Source organism: Rhinoderma darwinii, chromosome 3, assembly GCF_050947455.1.
Source record: "Rhinoderma darwinii isolate aRhiDar2 chromosome 3, aRhiDar2.hap1, whole genome shotgun sequence".
Classification (NCBI taxonomy): domain Eukaryota; kingdom Metazoa; phylum Chordata; class Amphibia; order Anura; family Rhinodermatidae; genus Rhinoderma; species Rhinoderma darwinii.
This window is the reverse complement of record NC_134689.1, coordinates 412,088,005-412,112,748: the sequence shown is the minus strand read 5'-3', so window position 1 is coordinate 412,112,748 and position 24,744 is coordinate 412,088,005. Positions and strand designations below refer to the sequence as shown.

General features: G+C 32.3%; 20 non-coding genes across 20 annotated transcripts in view; all 20 read left to right on the top strand.

Moving 5' to 3' along the window:
* TRNAR-UCG (transfer RNA arginine (anticodon UCG)) overlaps positions 1 to 65 on the top strand; it is a 73-nt gene extending 8 nt beyond the window's left edge. Inside the window, exon 1 of the tRNA in view lies at positions 1 to 65. This exon is cut by the window's left edge and continues 8 nt beyond it. This is a non-coding gene — a tRNA (tRNA-Arg).
* A 2,958-nt stretch (positions 66 to 3,023) lies between these two features.
* On the top strand, positions 3,024 to 3,096 carry TRNAR-UCG (transfer RNA arginine (anticodon UCG)). Its single transcript has one exon. It is a non-coding gene; the product is annotated as a tRNA-Arg (tRNA).
* A 538-nt stretch (positions 3,097 to 3,634) lies between these two features.
* TRNAR-UCG (transfer RNA arginine (anticodon UCG)) lies at positions 3,635 to 3,707 on the top strand. The gene has a single exon. It is a non-coding gene; the product is annotated as a tRNA-Arg (tRNA).
* Positions 3,708 to 5,354: 1,647 nt separating this feature from the next.
* On the top strand, positions 5,355 to 5,427 carry TRNAR-UCG (transfer RNA arginine (anticodon UCG)). Its single transcript has one exon. It is a non-coding gene; the product is annotated as a tRNA-Arg (tRNA).
* Positions 5,428 to 5,963: 536 nt separating this feature from the next.
* On the top strand, positions 5,964 to 6,036 carry TRNAR-UCG (transfer RNA arginine (anticodon UCG)). The gene has a single exon. It is a non-coding gene; the product is annotated as a tRNA-Arg (tRNA).
* A 1,143-nt stretch (positions 6,037 to 7,179) lies between these two features.
* On the top strand, positions 7,180 to 7,252 carry TRNAR-UCG (transfer RNA arginine (anticodon UCG)). Its single transcript has one exon. It is a non-coding gene; the product is annotated as a tRNA-Arg (tRNA).
* Positions 7,253 to 8,395: 1,143 nt separating this feature from the next.
* TRNAR-UCG (transfer RNA arginine (anticodon UCG)) lies at positions 8,396 to 8,468 on the top strand. The gene has a single exon. It is a non-coding gene; the product is annotated as a tRNA-Arg (tRNA).
* Positions 8,469 to 9,611: 1,143 nt separating this feature from the next.
* On the top strand, positions 9,612 to 9,684 carry TRNAR-UCG (transfer RNA arginine (anticodon UCG)). The gene has a single exon. It is a non-coding gene; the product is annotated as a tRNA-Arg (tRNA).
* Positions 9,685 to 11,321: 1,637 nt separating this feature from the next.
* On the top strand, positions 11,322 to 11,394 carry TRNAR-UCG (transfer RNA arginine (anticodon UCG)). The gene has a single exon. It is a non-coding gene; the product is annotated as a tRNA-Arg (tRNA).
* A 536-nt stretch (positions 11,395 to 11,930) lies between these two features.
* On the top strand, positions 11,931 to 12,003 carry TRNAR-UCG (transfer RNA arginine (anticodon UCG)). The gene has a single exon. It is a non-coding gene; the product is annotated as a tRNA-Arg (tRNA).
* A 1,143-nt stretch (positions 12,004 to 13,146) lies between these two features.
* TRNAR-UCG (transfer RNA arginine (anticodon UCG)) lies at positions 13,147 to 13,219 on the top strand. Its single transcript has one exon. It is a non-coding gene; the product is annotated as a tRNA-Arg (tRNA).
* A 536-nt stretch (positions 13,220 to 13,755) lies between these two features.
* TRNAR-UCG (transfer RNA arginine (anticodon UCG)) lies at positions 13,756 to 13,828 on the top strand. Its single transcript has one exon. It is a non-coding gene; the product is annotated as a tRNA-Arg (tRNA).
* A 536-nt stretch (positions 13,829 to 14,364) lies between these two features.
* On the top strand, positions 14,365 to 14,437 carry TRNAR-UCG (transfer RNA arginine (anticodon UCG)). Its single transcript has one exon. It is a non-coding gene; the product is annotated as a tRNA-Arg (tRNA).
* Positions 14,438 to 16,193: 1,756 nt separating this feature from the next.
* Positions 16,194 to 16,266, top strand: TRNAR-UCG (transfer RNA arginine (anticodon UCG)). Its single transcript has one exon. It is a non-coding gene; the product is annotated as a tRNA-Arg (tRNA).
* Positions 16,267 to 20,277: 4,011 nt separating this feature from the next.
* Positions 20,278 to 20,350, top strand: TRNAR-UCG (transfer RNA arginine (anticodon UCG)). Its single transcript has one exon. It is a non-coding gene; the product is annotated as a tRNA-Arg (tRNA).
* A 1,145-nt stretch (positions 20,351 to 21,495) lies between these two features.
* Positions 21,496 to 21,568, top strand: TRNAR-UCG (transfer RNA arginine (anticodon UCG)). The gene has a single exon. It is a non-coding gene; the product is annotated as a tRNA-Arg (tRNA).
* A 537-nt stretch (positions 21,569 to 22,105) lies between these two features.
* Positions 22,106 to 22,178, top strand: TRNAR-UCG (transfer RNA arginine (anticodon UCG)). Its single transcript has one exon. It is a non-coding gene; the product is annotated as a tRNA-Arg (tRNA).
* Positions 22,179 to 23,323: 1,145 nt separating this feature from the next.
* TRNAR-UCG (transfer RNA arginine (anticodon UCG)) lies at positions 23,324 to 23,396 on the top strand. The gene has a single exon. It is a non-coding gene; the product is annotated as a tRNA-Arg (tRNA).
* Positions 23,397 to 23,747: 351 nt separating this feature from the next.
* TRNAR-UCG (transfer RNA arginine (anticodon UCG)) lies at positions 23,748 to 23,820 on the top strand. Its single transcript has one exon. It is a non-coding gene; the product is annotated as a tRNA-Arg (tRNA).
* Positions 23,821 to 24,171: 351 nt separating this feature from the next.
* TRNAR-UCG (transfer RNA arginine (anticodon UCG)) lies at positions 24,172 to 24,244 on the top strand. The gene has a single exon. It is a non-coding gene; the product is annotated as a tRNA-Arg (tRNA).
* The last annotated feature ends 500 nt before the right edge of the window (positions 24,245 to 24,744 follow it).

Genomic DNA, 24,744 nt, shown 5'->3' with positions numbered 1-24,744 from the left:
GGCCTAATGGATAAGGTGTCTGACTTCGGATCAGAAGATTGAGGGTTCGAGTCCCTTCATGGTCGCAGCTTTTAAGTGCTCTTCAGATGACCTTCTAAGCATTTGAGTCTTTTCCTGCTTGCAACAGCTAAGTTTTAGATGCTTTCTTAATTTGATGACATACTTGGTGTCGTTATAGGCTATATTTCTACATGATTGATAGTGAATATTTTTATATGGCTAGTCAGCAGTTACCAGAAGTGAGATTTTAATCCATGCCTATATTTATAGACTATAACTCACAATATTGTGAAAATATTTATTCTTAAATCTGGGCACACGATCATTTTTACTAAATACCCGTAAATATCTAAAAAAAAACAAAACTTTTTCACTCCTATATTTAAATACCACAACACACAATATTGAGAAAATGTTATCAGAAGTGAGATTTGAATCCATACCTATATTTAAGTACTGTAATACACAATATTAAGAAAATGTTTTTTTTTATAAATTTGGGCACTCGGTCATTTTTACAAAATACCTAAAAATGTATAAAAAAAATCTTTTTCTTCTAGGCTCCAGGAACTCAACATTTTCCAAAAATTAGGAATATGTGAGACCGTGTGGCCTAATGGATAAGGCGTCTGACTTCGGTTTTGTTCGAGTCCCTTCATGGTTGCAGCTTAAGTGCTCTTCAGATGACCTTCTAAGCATTTGAGTCCGTTCCTGGTTGCAACAGCTAAGTTTTAGATGCTTTCTTAATTTGATGACATACTTGGTGTCGTTATAGGCTATATTTCTACATGATTGATAGTGAATATTTTTATATGGCTAGTCAGCAGTTACCAGAAGTGAGATTTTAATCCATGCCTAAATTTATAGACCATAACACACAATATTGTGAAAATATTTATTCTTAAATCTGGGCACACGATCATTTTTACTAAATACCTGTAAATATCTAATAAAAAACAAAACTTTTTCACTCCTATATTTAAATACCACAACACACAATATTGAGAAAATGTTATCAGAAGTGATATTTGAATCCATACCTATATTTAAGTACTGTAATACACAATATTAAGAAAATGTTTTTTTTATAAATTTGGGCACTCGGTCATTTTTACAAAATACCTAAAAATGTATAAAAAAAATCTTTTTCTTCTAGGCTCCAGGAACTCAACATTTTCCAAAAAGTAGGAACATATGAGACCGTGTGGCCTAATGGATAATGCGTCTGACTTCGGATGAGAAGATTGAGGTTTCGAGTCCCTTCACATGGTCGCAGCTTTTAAGTGCTCTTCAGATGACCTTCTAAGCATTTGAGTCCGTTCCTGGTTGCAACAGCTAAGTTTTAGATGCTTTCTTAATTTGATGACATACTTGGTGTCGTTATAGGCTATATTTCTACATGATTGATAGTGAATATTTTTATATGGCTAGTCAGCAGTTACCAGAAGTGAGATTTTAATCCATGCCTATATTTATAGACCATAACACACAATATTGTGAAAATATTTATTCTTAAATCTGGGCACACGATAATTTTTACTAAATACCCGTAAATATCTAAAAAAAACAAAAACTTTTTCACTCCTATATTTAAATACCACAACACACAATATTGAGAAAATGTTATCAGAAGTGAGATTTGAATCCATACCTATATTTAAGTACTGTAATACACAATATTAAGAAAATGTTTTTTTTATAAATTTGGGCACTCGGTCATTTTTACAAAATACCTAAAAATGTATAAAAAAAATCTTTTTCTGCTAGGCTCCAGGAACTCAACATTTTCCAAAAATTAGGAACATGTGAGACCGTGTGGCCTAATGGATAAGGCGTCTGACTTCGGATCAGAAGATTATGGGTTTGAGTCCCTTAATGGTCGCAGCTTTTAAGTGCTCTTCAGATGACCTTCTAAGCATTTGAGTCCTTTCCTGGTTGCAACAGCTGTTTTAGATGCTTTCTTAATTTGATGACATACTTGGTGTCGTTATAGGCTATATTTCTACATGATTGATAGTGAATATTTTTATATGGCTAGTCAGCAGTTACCAGAAGTGAGATTTTAATCCATGCCTATATTTATAGACCATAACACACAATATTGTGAAAATATTTATTCTTAAATCTGGGCACACGATCATTTTTACTAAATACCTGTAAATATCTAATAAAAAACAAAACTTTTTCACTCCTATATTTAAATACCACAACACACAATATTGAGAAAATGTTATCAGAAGTGATATTTGAATCCATACCTATATTTAAGTACTGTAATACACAATATTAAGAAAATGTTTTTTTTATAAATTTGGGCACTCGGTCATTTTTACAAAATACCTAAAAATGTATAAAAAAAATCTTTTTCTTCTAGGCTCCAGGAACTCAACATTTTCCAAAAATTAGGAACATGTGAGACCGTGTGGCCTAATGGATAAGGCGTCTGACTTCGGATCAGAAGATTATGGGTTTGAGTCCCTTAATGGTCGCAGCTTTTAAGTGCTCTTCAGATGACCTTCTAAGCATTTGAGTCCTTTCCTGGTTGCAACAGCTGTTTTAGATGCTTTCTTAATTTGATGACATACTTGGTGTCGTTATAGGCTATATTTCTACATGATTGATAGTGAATATTTTTATATGGCTAGTCAGCAGTTACCAGAAGTGAGATTTTAATCCATGCCTATATTTATAGACCATAACACACAATATTGTGAAAATATTTATTCTTAAATCTGGGCACACGATCATTTTTACTAAATACCCGTAAATATCTAAAAAAAAACAAAACTTTTTCACTCCTATATTTAAATACCACAACACACAATATTGAGAAAATGTTATCAGAAGTGAGATTTGAATCCATACCTATATTTAAGTACTGTAATACACAATATTAAGAAAATGTTTTTTTTATAAATTTGGGCACTCGGTCATTTTTACAAAATACCTAAAAATGTATAAAAAAAATCTTTTTCTTCTAGGCTCCAGGAACTCAACATTTTCCAAAAATTAGGCACATGTGAGACCGTGTGGCCTAATGGATAAGGTGTCTGACTTCGGATCAGAAGATTGAGGGTTCGAGTCCCTTCATGGTTGCAGCTTTTAAGTGCTCTTCAGATGACCTTCTAAGCATTTGAGTCTTTTCCTGCTTGCAACAGCTAAGTTTTAGATGCTTTCTTAATTTGATGACATACTTGGTGTCGTTATAGGCTATATTTCTACATGATTGATAGTGAATATTTTTATATGGCTAGTCAGCAGTTACCAGAAGTGAGATTTTAATCCATGCCTATATTTATAGACCATAACACACAATATTGTGAAAATATTTATTCTTAAATCTGGGCACACGATCATTTTTACTAAATACCCGTAAATATCTAAAAAAAAACAAAACTTTTTCACTCCTATATTTAAATACCACAACACACAATATTGAGAAAATGTTATCAGAAGTGAGATTTGAATCCATACCTATATTTAAGTACTGTAATACACAATATTAACAAAATGTTTTTTTTTTATAAATTTGGGCACTCGGTCATTTTTACAAAATACCTAAAAATGTATAAAAAAAATCTTTTTCTGCTAGGCTCCAGGAACTCAACATTTTCCAAAAATTAGGAGCATGTGAGACCGTGTGGCCTAATGGATAAGGCGTCTGACTTCGGATCAGAAGATTGAGGGTTCGAGTCCCTTCATGGTCGCAGCTTTTAAGTGCTCTTCAGATGACCTTCTAAGCATTTGAGTCCGTTCCTGGTTGCAACAGCTAAGTTTTAGATGCTTTCTTAATTTGATGACATACTTGGTGTCGTTATAGGCTATATTTCTACATGATTGATAGTGAATATTTTTATATGGCTAGTCAGCAGTTACCAGAAGTGAGATTTTAATCCATGCCTATATTTATAGACCATAACACACAATATTGTGAAAATATTTATTCTTAAATCTGGGCACACGATCATTTTTACTAAATACCTGTAAATATCTAATAAAAAACAAAACTTTTTCACTCCTATATTTAAATACCACAACACACAATATTGAGAAAATGTTATCAGAAGTGATATTTGAATCCATACCTATATTTAAGTACTGTAATACACAATATTAAGAAAATGTTTTTTTTATAAATTTGGGCACTCGGTCATTTTTACAAAATACCTAAAAATGTATAAAAAAAATCTTTTTCTTCTAGGCTCCAGGAACTCAACATTTTCCAAAAATTAGGAACATGTGAGACCGTGTGGCCTAATGGATAAGGCGTCTGACTTCGGATCAGAAGATTATGGGTTTGAGTCCCTTAATGGTCGCAGCTTTTAAGTGCTCTTCAGATGACCTTCTAAGCATTTGAGTCCTTTCCTGGTTGCAACAGCTGTTTTAGATGCTTTCTTAATTTGATGACATACTTGGTGTCGTTATAGGCTATATTTCTACATGATTGATAGTGAATATTTTTATATGGCTAGTCAGCAGTTACCAGAAGTGAGATTTTAATCCATGCCTATATTTATAGACCATAACACACAATATTGTGAAAATATTTATTCTTAAATCTGGGCACACGATCATTTTTACTAAATACCCGTAAATATCTAAAAAAAAAAACTTTTTCACTCCTATATTTAAATACCACAACACACAATATTGAGAAAATGTTATCAGAAGTGAGATTTGAATCCATACCTATATTTAAGTACTGTAATACACAATATTAAGAAAATGTTTTTTTTATAAATTTGGGCACTCGGTCATTTTTACAAAATACCTAAAAATGTATAAAAAAAATCTTTTAGCAGAAAAAGATTTTTTTTATACATTTTCAGATGACCTTCTAAGCATTTGAGTCCTTTCCTGGTTGCAACAGCTAAGTTTTAGATGCTTTCTTAATTTGATGACATACGTGTCGTTATAGGCTATATTTCTACATGATTATAGGCTATATTTCTACGTGAATATTTTTATATGGCTAGTCAGCAGTTACCAGAAGTGAGATTTTAATCCATGCCTATATTTATAGACCATAACACACAATATTGTGAAAATATTTATTCTTAAATCTGGGCACACGATCATTTTTACTAAATACCCGTAAATATCTAAAAAAAACAAAAACTTTTTCACTCCTATATTTAAATACCACAACACACAATATTGAGAAAATGTTATCAGAAGTGAGATTTGAATCCATACCTATATTTAAGTACTGTAATACACAATATTAAGAAAATGTTTTTTTTATAAATTTGGGCACTCGGTCATTTTTACAAAATACCTAAAAATGTATAAATAAAATCTTTTTCTTCTAGGCTCCAGGAACTCAACATTTTCCAAAAATTAGGAACATGTGAGACCGTGTGGCCTAATGGATAAGGTGTCTGACTTCGGATCAGAAGATTGAGGGTTCGAGTCCCTTCATGGTCGCAGCTTTTAAGTGCTCTTCAGATGACCTTCTAAGCATTTGAGTCTTTTCCTGCTTGCAACAGCTAAGTTTTAGATGCTTTCTTAATTTGATGACATACTTGGTGTCGTTATAGGCTATATTTCTACATGATTGATAGTGAATATTTTTATATGGCTAGTCAGCAGTTACCAGAAGTGAGATTTTAATCCATGCCTATATTTATAGACCATAACACACAATATTGTGAAAATATTTATTCTTAAATCTGGGCACACGATCATTTTTACTAAATACCCGTAAATATCTAAAAAAAAACAAAACTTTTTCACTCCTATATTTAAATACCACAACACACAATATTGAGAAAATGTTATCAGAAGTGAGATTTGAATCCATACCTATATTTAAGTACTGTAATACACAATATTAAAAAAATGTTTTTTTTATAAATTTGGGCACTCGGTCATTTTTACAAAATACCTAAAAATGTATAAAAAAAATCTTTTTCTGCTAGGCTCCAGGAACTCAACATTTTCCAAAAATTAGGAACATGTGAGACCGTGTGGCCTAATGGATAAGGTGTCTGACTTCGGATCAGAAGATTGAGGGTTCGAGTCCCTTCATGGTCGCAGCTTTTAAGTGCTCTTCAGATGACCTTCTAAGCATTTGAGTCTTTTCCTGCTTGCAACAGCTAAGTTTTAGATGCTTTCTTAATTTGATGACATACTTGGTGTCGTTATAGGCTATATTTCTACATGATTGATAGTGAATATTTTTATATGGCTAGTCAGCAGTTACCAGAAGTGAGATTTTAATCCATGCCTATATTTATAGACCATAACACACAATATTGTGAAAATATTTATTCTTAAATCTGGGCACACGATCATTTTTACTAAATACCCGTAAATATCTAAAAAAAAACAAAACTTTTTCACTCCTATATTTAAATACCACAACACACAATATTGAGAAAATGTTATCAGAAGTGAGATTTGAATCCATACCTATATTTAAGTACTGTAATACACAATATTAAAAAAATGTTTTTTTTATAAATTTGGGCACTCGGTCATTTTTACAAAATACCTAAAAATGTATAAAAAAAATCTTTTTCTGCTAGGCTCCAGGAACTCAACATTTTCCAAAAATTAGGAACATGTGAGACCGTGTGGCCTAATGGATAAGGCGTCTGACTTTGGATCAGAAGATTATGGGTTCGACTCCCTTAATGGTTGCAGCTTTTAAGTGCTCTTCAGATGACCTTCTAAGCATTTGAGTCCTTTCCTGGTTGCAACAGCTGTTTTAGATGCTTTCTTAATTTGATGACATACTTGGTGTCGTTATAGGCTATATTTCTACATGATTGATAGTGAATATTTTTATATGGCTAGTCAGCAGTTACCAGAAGTGAGATTTTAATCCATGCCTATATTTATAGACCATAACTCACAATATTGTGAAAATATTTATTCTTAAATCTGGGCACACGATCATTTTTACTAAATACCCGTAAATATCTAAAAAAAAACAAAACTTTTTCACTCCTATATTTAAATACCACAACACACAATATTGAGAAAATGTTATCAGAAGTGAGACTTGAATCCTTACCTATATTTAAGTACTGTAATACACAATATTAAGAAAATGGTTTTTTTATAAATTTGGGCACTCGGTCATTTTTACAAAATACCTAAAAATGTATAAAAAAAATCTTTTTCTGCTAGGCTCCAGGAACTCAACATTTTCCAAAAATTAGGAACATGTGAGACCGTGTGGCCTAATGGATAAGGCGTCTGACTTCGGATCAGAAGATTGAGGGTTCGAGTCCCTTCATGGTCGCAGCTTTTAAGTGCTCTTCAGATGACCTTCTAAGCATTTGAGTCTTTTCCTGCTTGCAACAGCTAAGTTTTAGATGCTTTCTTAATTTGATGACATACTTGGTGTCGTTATAGGCCATATTTCTACATGATTGATAGTGAATATTTTTATATGGCTAGTCAGCAGTTACCAGAAGTGAGATTTTAATCCATGCCTATATTTATAGACCATAACACACAATATTGTGAAAATATTTATTCTTAAATCTGGGCACACGATCATTTTTACTAAATACCCGTAAATATCTAAAAAAAAACAAAACTTTTTCACTCCTATATTTAAATACCACAACACACAATATTGAGAAAATGTTATCAGAAGTGAGATTTGAATCCATACCTATATTTAAGTACTGTAATACACAATATTAAGAAAATGGTTTTTTTATAAATTTGGGCACTCGGTCATTTTTACAAAATACCTAAAAATGTATAAAAAAAATCTTTTTCTGCTAGGCTCCAGGAACTCAACATTTTCCAAAAATTAGGAACATGTGAGACCGTGTGGCCTAATGGATAAGGCGTCTGACTTCGGATCAGAAGATTATGGGTTCGACTCCCTTAATGGTTGCAGCTTTTAAGTGCTCTTCAGATGACCTTCTAAGCATTTGAGTCCTTTCCTGGTTGCAACAGCTGTTTTAGATGCTTTCTTAATTTGATGACATACTTGGTGTCGTTATAGGCTATATTTCTACATGATTGATAGTGAATATTTTTATATGGCTAGTCAGCAGTTACCAGAAGTGAGATTTTAATCCATGCCTATATTTATAGACCATAACTCACAATATTGTGAAAATATTTATTCTTAAATCTGGGCACACGATCATTTTTACTAAATACCCGTAAATATCTAAAAAAAAACAAAACTTTTTCACTCCTATATTTAAATACCACAACACACAATATTGAGAAAATGTTATCAGAAGTGAGACTTGAATCCTTACCTATATTTAAGTACTGTAATACACAATATTAAGAAAATGGTTTTTTTATAAATTTGGGCACTCGGTCATTTTTACAAAATACCTAAAAATGTATAAAAAAAATCTTTTTCTGCTAGGCTCCAGGAACTCAACATTTTCCAAAAATTAGGAACATGTGAGACCGTGTGGCCTAATGGATAAGGTGTCTGACTTCGGATCAGAAGATTGAGGGTTCGAGTCCCTTCATGGTCGCAGCTTTTAAGTGCTCTTCAGATGACCTTCTAAGCATTTGAGTCTTTTCCTGCTTGCAACAGCTAAGTTTTAGATGCTTTCTTAATTTGATGACATACTTGGTGTCGTTATAGGCCATATTTCTACATGATTGATAGTGAATATTTTTATATGGCTAGTCAGCAGTTACCAGAAGTGAGATTTTAATCCATGCCTATATTTATAGACCATAACACACAATATTGTGAAAATATTTATTCTTAAATCTGGGCACACGATCATTTTTACTAAATACCCGTAAATATCTAAAAAAAAACAAAACTTTTTCACTCCTATATTTAAATACCACAACACACAATATTGAGAAAATGTTATCAGAAGTGAGATTTGAATCCATACCTATATTTAAGTACTGTAATACACAATATTAAGAAAATGGTTTTTTTATAAATTTGGGCACTCGGTCATTTTTACAAAATACCTAAAAATGTATAAAAAAAATCTTTTTCTGCTAGGCTCCAGGAACTCAACATTTTCCAAAAATTAGGAACATGTGAGACCGTGTGGCCTAATGGATAAGGCGTCTGACTTCGGATCAGAAGATTATGGGTTCGACTCCCTTAATGGTTGCAGCTTTTAAGTGCTCTTCAGATGACCTTCTAAGCATTTGAGTCCTTTCCTGGTTGCAACAGCTGTTTTAGATGCTTTCTTAATTTGATGACATACTTGGTGTCGTTATAGGCTATATTTCTACATGATTGATAGTGAATATTTTTATATGGCTAGTCAGCAGTTACCAGAAGTGAGATTTTAATCCATGCCTATATTTATAGACCATAACTCACAATATTGTGAAAATATTTATTCTTAAATCTGGGCACACGATCATTTTTACTAAATACCCGTAAATATCTAAAAAAAAACAAAACTTTTTCACTCCTATATTTAAATACCACAACACACAATATTGAGAAAATGTTATCAGAAGTGAGATTTGAATCCATACCTATATTTAAGTACTGTAATACACAATATTAAAAAAATGTTTTTTTTATAAATTTGGGCACTCGGTCATTTTTACAAAATACCTAAAAATGTATAAAAAAAATCTTTTTCTGCTAGGCTCCAGGAACTCAACATTTTCCAAAAATTAGGGACAAGTGAGACCGTGTGGCCTAATGGATAAGGCGTCTGACTTCGGATCAGAAGATTGAGGGTTCGAGTGCCTTCATGGTCGCAGCTTTTAAATGCTCTTCAGATGACCTTCTAAGCATTTGAGTCTTTTCCTGCTTGCAACAGCTAAGTTTTAGATGCTTTCTTAATTTGATGACATACTTGGTGTCGTTATAGGCTATATTTCTACATGATTGATAGTGAATATTTTTATATGGCTAGTCAGCAGTTACCAGAAGTGAGATTTTAATCCATGCCTATATTTATAGACCATAACACACAATATTGTGAAAATATTTATTCTTAAATCTGGGCACACGATCATTTTTACTAAATACCTGTAAATATCTAATAAAAAACAAAACTTTTTCACTCCTATATTTAAATACCACAACACACAATATTGAGAAAATGTTATCAGAAGTGATATTTGAATCCATACCTATATTTAAGTACTGTAATACACAATATTAAGAAAATGTTTTTTTTATAAATTTGGGCACTCGGTCATTTTTACAAAATACCTAAAAATGTATAAAAAAAATCTTTTTCTTCTAGGCTCCAGGAACTCAACATTTTCCAAAAATTAGGAACATGTGAGACCGTGTGGCCTAATGGATAAGGCGTCTGACTTCGGATCAGAAGATTATGGGTTTGAGTCCCTTAATGGTCGCAGCTTTTAAGTGCTCTTCAGATGACCTTCTAAGCATTTGAGTCCTTTCCTGGTTGCAACAGCTGTTTTAGATGCTTTCTTAATTTGATGACATACTTGGTGTCGTTATAGGCTATATTTCTACATGATTGATAGTGAATATTTTTATATGGCTAGTCAGCAGTTACCAGAAGTGAGATTTTAATCCATGCCTATACTTATAGACCATAACACACAATATTGTGAAAATATTTATTCTTAAATCTGGGCACACGATCATTTTTACTAAATACCCGTAAATATCTAAAAAAAAAAACTTTTTCACTCCTATATTTAAATACCACAACACACAATATTGAGAAAATGTTATCAGAAGTGAGATTTGAATCCATACCTATATTTAAGTACTGTAATACACAATATTAAGAAAATGTTTTTTTTATAAATTTGGGCACTCGGTCATTTTTACAAAATACCTAAAAATGTATAAAAAAAATCTTTTAGCAGAAAAAGATTTTTTTTATACATTTTCAGATGACCTTCTAAGCATTTGAGTCCTTTCCTGGTTGCAACAGCTAAGTTTTAGATGCTTTCTTAATTTGATGACATACTTGGTGTCGTTATAGGCTATATTTCTACATGATTGATAGTGAATATTTTTATATGGCTAGTCAGCAGTTACCAGAAGTGAGATTTTAATCCATGCCTATATTTATAGACCATAACTCACAATATTGTGAAAATATTTATTCTTAAATCTGGGCACACGATCATTTTTACTAAATACCCGTAAATATCTAAAAAAAAACAAAACTTTTTCACTCCTATATTTAAATACCACAACACACAATATTGAGAAAATGTTATCAGAAGTGAGACTTGAATCCTTACCTATATTTAAGTACTGTAATACACAATATTAAGAAAATGGTTTTTTTATAAATTTGGGCACTCGGTCATTTTTACAAAATACCTAAAAATGTATAAAAAAAATCTTTTTCTGCTAGGCTCCAGGAACTCAACATTTTCCAAAAATTAGGAACATGTGAGACCGTGTGGCCTAATGGATAAGGTGTCTGACTTCGGATCAGAAGATTGAGGGTTCGAGTCCCTTCATGGTCGCAGCTTTTAAGTGCTCTTCAGATGACCTTCTAAGCATTTGAGTCTTTTCCTGCTTGCAACAGCTAAGTTTTAGATGCTTTCTTAATTTGATGACATACTTGGTGTCGTTATAGGCCATATTTCTACATGATTGATAGTGAATATTTTTATATGGCTAGTCAGCAGTTACCAGAAGTGAGATTTTAATCCATGCCTATATTTATAGACCATAACACACAATATTGTGAAAATATTTATTCTTAAATCTGGGCACACGATCATTTTTACTAAATACCCGTAAATATCTAAAAAAAAACAAAACTTTTTCACTCCTATATTTAAATACCACAACACACAATATTGAGAAAATGTTATCAGAAGTGAGATTTGAATCCATACCTATATTTAAGTACTGTAATACACAATATTAAGAAAATGTTTTTTTTATAAATTTGGGCACTCGGTCATTTTTACAAAATACCTAAAAATGTATAAAAAAAATCTTTTTCTTCTAGGCTCCAGGAACTCAACATTTTCCAAAAATTAGGAACATGTGAGACCGTGTGGCCTAATGGATAAGGTGTCTGACTTCGGATCAGAAGATTGAGGGTTCGAGTCCCTTCATGGTCGCAGCTTTTAAGTGCTCTTCAGATGACCTTCTAAGCATTTGAGTCTTTTCCTGCTTGCAACAGCTAAGTTTTAGATGCTTTCTTAATTTGATGACATACTTGGTGTCGTTATAGGCTATATTTCTACATGATTGATAGTGAATATTTTTATATGGCTAGTCAGCAGTTACCAGAAGTGAGATTTTAATCCATGCCTATATTTATAGACCATAACACACAATATTGTGAAAATATTTATTCTTAAATCTGGGCACACGATCATTTTTACTAAATACCCGTAAATATCTAAAAAAAAACAAAACTTTTTCACTCCTATATTTAAATACCACAACACACAATATTGAGAAAATGTTATCAGAAGTGAGATTTGAATCCATACCTATATTTAAGTACTGTAATACACAATATTAAGAAAATGGTTTTTTTATAAATTTGGGCACTCGGTCATTTTTACAAAATACCTAAAAATGTATAAAAAAAATCTTTTTCTGCTAGGCTCCAGGAACTCAACATTTTCCAAAAATTAGGAACATGTGAGACCGTGTGGCCTAATGGATAAGGCGTCTGACTTCGGATCAGAAGATTATGGGTTCGACTCCCTTAATGGTTGCAGCTTTTAAGTGCTCTTCAGATGACCTTCTAAGCATTTGAGTCCTTTCCTGGTTGCAACAGCTGTTTTAGATGCTTTCTTAATTTGATGACATACTTGGTGTCGTTATAGGCTATATTTCTACATGATTGATAGTGAATATTTTTATATGGCTAGTCAGCAGTTACCAGAAGTGAGATTTTAATCCATGCCTATATTTATAGACCATAACTCACAATATTGTGAAAATATTTATTCTTAAATCTGGGCACACGATCATTTTTACTAAATACCCGTAAATATCTAAAAAAAAACAAAACTTTTTCACTCCTATATTTAAATACCACAACACACAATATTGAGAAAATGTTATCAGAAGTGAGACTTGAATCCTTACCTATATTTAAGTACTGTAATACACAATATTAAGAAAATGGTTTTTTTATAAATTTGGGCACTCGGTCATTTTTACAAAATACCTAAAAATGTATAAAAAAAATCTTTTTCTGCTAGGCTCCAGGAACTCAACATTTTCCAAAAATTAGGAACATGTGAGACCGTGTGGCCTAATGGATAAGGTGTCTGACTTCGGATCAGAAGATTGAGGGTTCGAGTCCCTTCATGGTCGCAGCTTTTAAGTGCTCTTCAGATGACCTTCTAAGCATTTGAGTCTTTTCCTGCTTGCAACAGCTAAGTTTTAGATGCTTTCTTAATTTGATGACATACTTGGTGTCGTTATAGGCCATATTTCTACATGATTGATAGTGAATATTTTTATATGGCTAGTCAGCAGTTACCAGAAGTGAGATTTTAATCCATGCCTATATTTATAGACCATAACACACAATATTGTGAAAATATTTATTCTTAAATCTGGGCACACGATCATTTTTACTAAATACCCGTAAATATCTAAAAAAAAACAAAACTTTTTCACTCCTATATTTAAATACCACAACACACAATATTGAGAAAATGTTATCAGAAGTGAGATTTGAATCCATACCTATATTTAAGTACTGTAATACACAATATTAAGAAAATGTTTTTTTTATAAATTTGGGCACTCGGTCATTTTTACAAAATACCTAAAAATGTATAAAAAAAATCTTTTTCTTCTAGGCTCCAGGAACTCAACATTTTCCAAAAATTAGGAACATGTGAGACCGTGTGGCCTAATGGATAAGGTGTCTGACTTCGGATCAGAAGATTGAGGGTTCGAGTCCCTTCATGGTCGCAGCTTTTAAGTGCTCTTCAGATGACCTTCTAAGCATTTGAGTCTTTTCCTGCTTGCAACAGCTAAGTTTTAGATGCTTTCTTAATTTGATGACATACTTGGTGTCGTTATAGGCTATATTTCTACATGATTGATAGTGAATATTTTTATATGGCTAGTCAGCAGTTACCAGAAGTGAGATTTTAATCCATGCCTATATTTATAGACCATAACACACAATATTGTGAAAATATTTATTCTTAAATCTGGGCACACGATCATTTTTACTAAATACCCGTAAATATCTAAAAAAAAACAAAACTTTTTCACTCCTATATTTAAATACCACAACACACAATATTGAGAAAATGTTATCAGAAGTGAGACTTGAATCCTTACCTATATTTAAGTACTGTAATACACAATATTAAGAAAATGGTTTTTTTATAAATTTGGGCACTCGGTCATTTTTACAAAATACCTAAAAATGAATAAAAAAAATCTTTTTCTGCTAGGCTCCAGGAACTCAACATTTTCCAAAAATTAGGAACATGTGAGACCGTGTGGCCTAATGGATAAGGTGTCTGACTTCGGATCAGAAGATTGAGGGTTCGAGTCCCTTCATGGTCGCAGCTTTTAAGTGCTCTTCAGATGACCTTCTAAGCATTTGAGTCCGTTCCTGGTTGCAACAGCTAAGTTTTAGATGCTTTCTTAATTTGATGACATACTTGGTGTCGTTATAGGCTATATTTCTACATGATTGATAGTGAATATTTTTATATGGCTAGTCAGCAGTTACCAGAAGTGAGATTTTAATCCATGCCTATATTTATAGACCATAACACACAATATTGTGAAAATATTTATTCTTAAATCTGGGCACACGATCATTTTTACTAAATACCCGTAAATATCTAAAAAAAAACAAAACTTTTTCACTCCTATATTTAAATACCACAACACACAATATTGAGAAAATGTTATCAGAAGTGAGACTTGAATCCTTACCTATATTTAAGTACTGTAATACACAATATTAAGAAAATGTTTTTTTTATAAATTTGGGCACTCGGTCATTTTTACAAAATACCTAAAAATGTATAAAAAAAATCTTTTTCTGCTAGGCTCCAGGAACTCAACATTTTCCAAAAATTAGGAACATGTGAGACCGTGTGGCCTAATGGATAAGGCGTCTGACTTCGGATCAGAAGATTAAGGGGTCGAGTCACTTAATGGTCGCAGCTTTTAAGTGCTCTTCAGATGACCTTCTAAGCATTTGAGTCCTTTCCTGGTTGCAACAGCTAAGTTTTAGATGCTTTCTTAATTTGATGACATACTTGGTGTCGTTATAGGCTATATTTCTACATGATTGATAGTGAATATTTTTATATGGCTAGTCAGCAGTTACCAGAAGTGAGATTTTAATCCATGCCTATATTTATAGACCATAACACACAATATTGTGAAAATATTTATTCTTAAATCTGGGCACACGATCATTTTTACTAAATACCCGTAAATATCTAAAAAAAAAACAAAAACTTTTTCACTCCTATATTTAAATACCACAACACACAATATTGAGAAAATGTTATCAGAAGTGAGATTTGAATCCATACCTATATTTAAGTACTGTAATACACAATATTAAGAAAATGTTTTTTTTATAAATTTGGGCACTCGGTCATTTTTACAAAATACCTAAAAATGTATAAAAAAAATCTTTTTCTGCTAGGCTCCAGGAACTCAACATTTTCCAAAAATCAGGAACATGTGAGACCGTGTGGCTTAATGGATAAGGCGTCTGACTTCGGATAAGAAGATTGAGGGTTCGAGTCCCTTCATGGTTGCAGCTTTTAAGTGCTCTTCAGATGACCTTCTAAGCATTTGAGTCCTTTCCTGGTTGCAACAGCTAAGTTTTAGATGCTTTCTTAATTTGATGACATACTTGGTGTCGTTATAGGCTATATTTCTACATGATTGATAGTGAATATTTTTATATGGCTAGTCAGCAGTTACCAGAAGTGAGATTTTAATCCATGCCTATATTTATAGACCATAACTCACAATATTGTGAAAATATTTATTCTTAAATCTGGGCACACGATCATTTTTACTAAATACCCGTAAATATCTAAAAAAAAACAAAACTTTTTCACTCCTATATTTAAATACCACAACACACAATATTGAGAAAATGTTATCAGAAGTGAGACTTGAATCCTTACCTATATTTAAGTACTGTAATACACAATATTAAGAAAATGGTTTTTTTATAAATTTGGGCACTCGGTCATTTTTACAAAATACCTAAAAATGAATAAAAAAAATCTTTTTCTGCTAGGCTCCAGGAACTCAACATTTTCCAAAAATTAGGAACATGTGAGACCGTGTGGCCTAATGGATAAGGTGTCTGACTTCGGATCAGAAGATTGAGGGTTCGAGTCCCTTCATGGTCGCAGCTTTTAAGTGCTCTTCAGATGACCTTCTAAGCATTTGAGTCCGTTCCTGGTTGCAACAGCTAAGTTTTAGATGCTTTCTTAATTTGATGACATACTTGGTGTCGTTATAGGCTATATTTCTACATGATTGATAGTGAATATTTTTATATGGCTAGTCAGCAGTTACCAGAAGTGAGATTTTAATCCATGCCTATATTTATAGACCATAACACACAATATTGTGAAAATATTTATTCTTAAATCTGGGCACACGATCATTTTTACTAAATACCCGTAAATATCTAAAAAAAAACAAAACTTTTTCACTCCTATGTTTAAATACCACAATACACAATATTGAGAAAATGTTATCAGAAGTGAGACTTGAATCCTTACCTATATTTAAGTACTGTAATACACAATATTAAGAAAATGTTTTTTTTATAAATTTGGGCACTCGGTCATTTTTACAAAATACCTAAAAATGTATAAAAAAAATCTTTTTCTGCTAGGCTCCAGGAACTCAACATTTTCCAAAAATTAGGACCATGTGAGACCGTGTGGCCTAATGGATAAGGCGTCTGACTTCGGATCAGAAGATTAAGGGTTCGAGTCACTTAATGGTTGCAGCTTTTAAGTGCTCTTCAGATGACCTTCTAAGCATTTGAGTCCTTTCCTGGTTGCAACAGCTAAGTTTTAGATGCTTTCTTAATTTGATGACATATTTGGTGTCGTTATAGGCTATATTTCTACATGATTGATAGTGAATATTTTTATATGGCTAGTCAGCAGTTACCAGAAGTGAGATTTTAATCCATGCCTATATTTATAGACCATAACACACAATATTGTGAAAATATTTATTCTTAAATCTGGGCACACGATCATTTTTACTAAATACCCGTAAATATCTAAAAAAAAACAAAAACTTTTTCACTCCTATATTTAAATACCACAACACACAATATTGAGAAAATGTTATCAGAAGTGAGATTTGAATCCATACCTATATTTAAGTACTGTAATACACAATATTAAGAAAATGTTTTTTTTATAAATTTGGGCACTCGGTCATTTTTACAAAATACCTAAAAATGTATAAAAAAAATCTTTTTCTGCTAGGCTCCAGGAACTCAACATTTTCCAAAAATTAGGACCATGTGAGACCGTGTGGCCTAATGGATAAGGCGTCTGACTTCGGATCAGAAGATTAAGGGTTCGAGTCACTTAATGGTCGCAGCTTTTAAGTGCTCTTCAGATGACCTTCTAAGCATTTGAGTCCTTTCCTGGTTGCAACAGCTAAGTTTTAGATGCTTTCTTAATTTGATGACATATTTGGTGTCGTTATAGGCTATATTTCTACATGATTGATAGTGAATATTTTTATATGGCTAGTCAGCAGTTACCAGAAGTGAGATTTTAATCCATGCCTATATTTATAGACCATAACACACAATATTGTGAAAATATTTATTCTTAAATCTGGGCACACGATCATTTTTACTAAATACCCGTAAATATCTAAAAAAAAACAAAAACTTTTTCACTCCTATATTTAAATACCACAACACACAATATTGAGAAAATGTTATCAGAAGTGAGATTTGAATCCATACCTATATTTAAGTACTGTAATACACAATATTAAGAAAATGTTTTTTTTATAAATTTGGGCACTCGGTCATTTTTACAAAATACCTAAAAATGTATAAAAAAAATCTTTTTCTGCTAGGCTCCAGGAACTCAACATTTTCCAAAAATCAGGAACATGTGAGACCGTGTGGCCTAATGGATAAGGCGTCTGACTTCGGATCAGAAGATTGAGTGTTCGAGTCCCTTCATGGTTGCAGCTTTTAAGTGCTCTTCAGATGACCTTCTAAGCATTTGAGTCCTTTCCTGGTTGCAACAGCTAAGTTTTAGATGCTTTCTTAATTTGATGACATACTTGGTGTCGTTATAGGCTATATTTCTACATGATTGATAGTGAATATTTTTATATGGCTAGTCAGCAGTTACCAGAAGTGAGATTTTAATCCATACCTATATTTAAGTACTGTAATACACAATATTAAGAAAATGTTTTTTTTTATAAATTTGGGCACTCGGTCATTTTTACAAAATACCTAAAAATGTATAAAAAAAATCTTTTTCTGCTAGGCTCCAGGAACTCAACATTTTCCAAAAATTAGGAACATGTGAGACCGTGTGGCCTAATGGATAAGGCGTCTGACTTCGGATAAGAAGATTGAGGGTTCGAGTCCCTTCATGGTTGCAGCTTTTAAGTGCTCTTCAGATGACCTTCTAAGCATTTGAGTCCTTTCCTGGTTGCAACAGCTAAGTTTTAGATGCTTTCTTAATTTGATGACATACTTGGTGTCGTTATAGGCTATATTTCTACATGATTGATAGTGAATATTTTTATATGGCTAGTCAGCAGTTACCAGAAGTGAGATTTTAATCCATGCCTATATTTATAGACCATAACACACAATATTGTGAAAATATTTATTCTTAAATCTGGGCACACGATCATTTTTACTAAATACCCGTAAATACCTAAAAAAAAAAAAAAACTTTTTCACTCCTATATTTAAATACCACAACACACAATATTGAGAAAATGTTATCAGAAGTGAGATTTGAATCCATACCTATATTTAAGTACTGTAATACACAATATTAAGAAAATGTTTTTTTTATAAATTTGGGCACTCGGTCATTTTTACAAAATACCTAAAAATGTATAAAAAAAATCTTTTTCTGCTAGGCTCCAGGAACTCAACATTTTCCAAAAATCAGGAACATGTGAGACCGTGTGGCCTAATGGATAAGGCGTCTGACTTCGGATCAGAAGATTGAGTGTTCGAGTCCCTTCATGGTTGCAGCTTTTAAGTGCTCTTCAGATGACCTTCTAAGCATTTGAGTCCTTTCCTGGTTGCAACAGCTAAGTTTTAGATGCTTTCTTAATTTGATGACATACTTGGTGTCGTTATAGGCTATATTTCTACATGATTGATAGTGAATATTTTTATATGGCTAGTCAGCAGTTACCAGAAGTGAGATTTTAATCCATGCCTATATTTATAGACCATAACACACAATATTGTGAAAATATTTATTCTTAAATCTGGGCACACGATCATTTTTACTAAATACCCGTAAATATCTAAAAAAAAACAAAAACTTTTTCACTCCTATATTTAAATACCACAACACACAATATTGAGAAAATGTTATCAGAAGTGAGATTTGAATCCATACCTATATTTAAGTACTGTAATACACAATATTAAGAAAATGTTTTTTTTATAAATTTGGGCACTCGGTCATTTTTACAAAATACCTAAAAATGTATAAAAAAAATCTTTTTCTGCTAGGCTCCAGGAACTCAAAATTTTCCAAAAATCAGGAACATGTGAGACCGTGTGGCCTAATGGATAAGGCGTCTGACTTCGGATCAGAAGATTGAGTGTTCGAGTCCCTTCATGGTTGCAGCTTTTAAGTGCTCTTCAGATGACCTTCTAAGCATTTGAGTCCTTTCCTGGTTGCAACAGCTAAGTTTTAGATGCTTTCTTAATTTGATGACATACTTGGTGTCGTTATAGGCTATATTTCTACATGATTGATAGTGAATATTTTTATATGGCTAGTCAGCAGTTACCAGAAGTGAGATTTTAATCCATGCCTATATTTATAGACCATAACACACAATATTGTGAAAATATTTATTCTTAAATCTGGGCACACGATCATTTTTACTAAATACCCGTAAATATCTAAAAAAAAACAAAAACTTTTTCACTCCTATATTTAAATACCACAACACACAATATTGAGAAAATGTTATCAGAAGTGAGATTTGAATCCATACCTATATTTAAGTACTGTAATACACAATATTAAGAAAATGTTTTTTTTATAAATTTGGGCACTCGGTCATTTTTACAAAATACCTAAAAATGTATAAAAAAAATCTTTTTCTGCTAGGCTCCAGGAACTCAACATTTTCCAAAAATCAGGAACATGTGAGACCGTGTGGCCTAATGGATAAGGCGTCTGACTTCGGATCAGAAGATTGAGGGTTCGAGTCCCTTCATGGTTGCAGCTTTTAAGTGCTCTTCAGATGACCTTCTAAGCATTTGAGTCCTTTCCTGGTTGCAACAGCTAAGTTTTAGATGCTTTCTTAATTTGATGACATACTTGGTGTCGTTATAGGCTATATTTCTACATGATTGATAGTGAATATTTTTATATGGCTAGTCAGCAGTTACCAGAAGTGAGATTTTAATCCATGCCTATATTTATAGACCATAACACACAATATTGTGAAAATATTTATTCTTAAATCTGGGCACACGATCATTTTTACTAAATACCCGTAAATATCTAAAAAAAAAACAAAAACTTTTTCACTCCTATATTTAAATACCACAACACACAATATTGAGAAAATGTTATCAGAAGTGAGATTTGAATCCATACCTATATTTAAGTACTGTAATACACAATATTAAGAAAATGTTTTTTTTATAAATTTGGGCACTCGGTCATTTTTACAAAATACCTAAAAATGTATAAAAAAAATCTTTTTCTGCTAGGCTCCAGGAACTCAACATTTTCAAAAAATTAGGAACATGTGAGACCGTGTGGCATAATGGATAAGGCGTTTGACTTCGGATCAGCAGATTGAGGGTTCGAGTCCCTTCATGGTCGCTGCTTTTAAGTGCTCTTCAGATGACCTTCTAAGCATTTGGGTCCGTTCCTGGTTGCAACAGCTAAGTTTTAGATGCTTTCTTAATTTGATGACATACGTGTCGTTATAGGCTATATTTCTACATGATTGATAGTGAATATTTTTATATGGCTAGTCAGCAGTTACCAGAAGTGAGATTTTAATCCATGCCTATATTTATAGACCAGAACACACAATATATTGAAAATATTTATTCTTAAATCTGGGCACACGATCATTTTTACTAAATACCCGTAAATATCTAAAAAAAACAAAAAACTTTTTCACTCCTATATTTAAATACCACAACACACAATATTGAGAAAATGTTATCAGAAGTGAGATTTGAATCCATACCTATATTTAAGTACTGTAATACACAATATTAAGAAAATGTTTTTTTTATAAATTTGGGCACTCGGTCATTTTTACAAAATACCTAAAAATGTATAAAAAAAATCTTTTTCTGCTAGGCTCCAGGAACTCAACATTTTCCAAAAATTAGGAACATGTGAGACCGTGTGGCCTAATGGATAAGGCGTCTGACTTCGGATCAGAAGATTGAGGGTTCGAGTCCCTTTATGGTTGCAGCTTTTAAGTGCTCTTCAGATGACCTTCTAAGCATTTGAGTCCTTTCCTGGTTGCAACAGCTAAGTTTTAGATGCTTTCTTAATTTGATGACATACTTGGTGTCGTTATAGGCTATATTTCTACATGATTGATAGTGAATATTTTTATATGGCTAGTCAGCAGTTACCAGAAGTGAGATTTTAATCCATGCCTATATTTATAGACCATAACACACAATATTGTGAAAATATTTATTCTTAAATCTGGGCACACGATCATTTTTACTAAATACCCGTAAATATCTAAAAAAAAACAAAAACTTTTTCACTCCTATATTTAAATACCACAACACACAATATTGAGAAAATGTTATCAGAAGTGAGATTTGAATCCATACCTATATTTAAGTACTGTAATACACAATATTAAGAAAATGTTTTTTTTATAAATTTGGGCACTCGGTCATTTTTACAAAATACCTAAAAATGTATAAAAAAAATCTTTTTCTGCTAGGCTCCAGGAACTCAACATTTTCCAAAAATCAGGAACATGTGAGACCGTGTGGCCTAATGGATAAGGCGTCTGACTTCGGATCAGAAGATTGAGGGTTCGAGTCCCTTCATGGTTGCAGCTTTTAAGTGCTCTTCAGATGACCTTCTAAGCATTTGAGTCCTTTCCTGGTTGCAACAGCTAAGTTTTAGATGCTTTCTTAATTTGATGACATACTTGGTGTCGTTATAGGCTATATTTCTACATGATTGATAGTGAATATTTTTATATGGCTAGTCAGCAGTTACCAGAAGTGAGATTTTAATCCATGCCTATATTTATAGACCATAACACACAATATTGTGAAAATATTTATTCTTAAATCTGGGCACACGATCATTTTTACTAAATACCCGTAAATATCTAAAAAAAAAACAAAAACTTTTTCACTCCTATATTTAAATACCACAACACACAATATTGAGAAAATGTTATCAGAAGTGAGATTTGAATCCATACCTATATTTAAGTACTGTAATACACAATATTAAGAAAATGTTTTTTTTATAAATTTGGGCACTCGGTCATTTTTACAAAATACCTAAAAATGTATAAAAAAAATCTTTTTCTGCTAGGCTCCAGGAACTCAACATTTTCAAAAAATTAGGAACATGTGAGACCGTGTGGCATAATGGATAAGGCGTTTGACTTCGGATCAGCAGATTGAGGGTTCGAGTCCCTTCATGGTCGCTGCTTTTAAGTGCTCTTCAGATGAGCTTCTAAGCATTTGGGTCCGTTCCTGGTTGCAACAGCTAAGTTTTAGATGCTTTCTTAATTTGATGACATACGTGTCGTTATAGGCTATATTTCTACATGATTGATAGTGAATATTTTTATATGGCTAGTCAGCAGTTACCAGAAGTGAGATTTTAATCCATGCCTATATTTATAGACCAGAACACACAATATATTGAAAATATTTATTCTTAAATCTGGGCACACGATCATTTTTACTAAATACCCGTAAATATCTAAAAAAAACAAAAAACTTTTTCACTCCTATATTTAAATACCACAACACACAATATTGAGAAAATGTTATCAGAAGTGAGATTTGAATCCATACCTATATTTAAGTACTGTAATACACAATATTAAGAAAATGTTTTTTTTATAAATTTGGGCACTCGGTCATTTTTACAAAATACCTAAAAATGTATAAAAAAAATCTTTTTCTGCTAGGCTCCAGGAACTCAACATTTTCCAAAAATTAGGAACATGTGAGACCGTGTGGCCTAATGGATAAGGCGTCTGACTTCGGATCAGAAGATTGAGGGTTCGAGTCCCTTTATGGTTGCAGCTTTTAAGTGCTCTTCAGATGACCTTCTAAGCATTTGAGTCCTTTCCTGGTTGCAACAGCTAAGTTTTAGATGCTTTCTTAATTTGATGACATACTTGGTGTCTTTATAGGCTATATTTCTACATGATTGATAGTGAATATTTTTATATGGCTAGTCAGCAGTTACCAGAAGTGAGATTTTAATCCATACCTATATTTAAGTACTGTAATACACAATATTAAGAAAATGTTTTTTTTATAAATTTGGGCACTCGGTCATTTTTACAAAATACCTAAAAATGTATAAAAAAAATCTTTTTCTTCTAGGCTCCAGGAACTCAACATTTTCCAAAAATTAGGAACATGTGAGACCGTGTGGCCTAATGGATAAGGTGTCTGACTTCGGATCAGAAGATTGAGGGTTCGAGTCCCTTCATGGTCGCAGCTTTTAAGTGCTCTTCAGATGACCTTCTAAGCATTTGAGTCCTTTCCTGGTTGCAACAGCTAAGTTTTAGATGCTTTCTTAATTTGATGACATACTTGGTGTCTTTATAGGCTATATTTCTACATGATTGATAGTGAATATTTTTATATGGCTAGTCAGCAGTTACCAGAAGTGAGATTTTAATCCATACCTATATTTAAGTACTGTAATACACAATATTAAGAAAATGTTTTTTTTATAAATTTGGGCACTCGGTCATTTTTACAAAATACCTAAAAATGTATAAAAAAAATCTTTTTCTTCTAGGCTCCAGGAACTCAACATTTTCCAAAAATTAGGAACATGTGAGACCGTGTGGCCTAATGGATAAGGTGTCTGACTTCGGATCAGAAGATTGAGGGTTCGAGTCCCTTCATGGTCGCAGCTTTTAAGTGCTCTTCAGATGACCTTCTAAGCATTTGAGTCTTTTCCTGCTTGCAACAGCTAAGTTTTAGATGCTTTCTTAATTTGATGACATACTTGGTGTCGTTATAGGCTATATTTCTACATGATTGATAGTGAATATTTTTATATGGCTAGTCAGCAGTTACCAGAAGTGAGATTTTAATCCATGCCTATATTTATAGACCATAACACACAATATTGTGAAAATATTTATTCTTAAATCTGGGCACACGATCATTTTTACTAAATACCCGTAAATATCTAAAAAAAAACAAAACTTTTTCACTCCTATATTTAAATACCACAACACACAATATTGAGAAAATGTTATCAGAAGTGAGATTTGAATCCATACCTATATTTAAGTACTGTAATACACAATATTAAGAAAATGTTTTTTTTATAAATTTGGGCACTCGGTCATTTTTACAAAATACCTAAAAATGTATAAAAAAAATCTTTTTCTGCTAGGCTCCA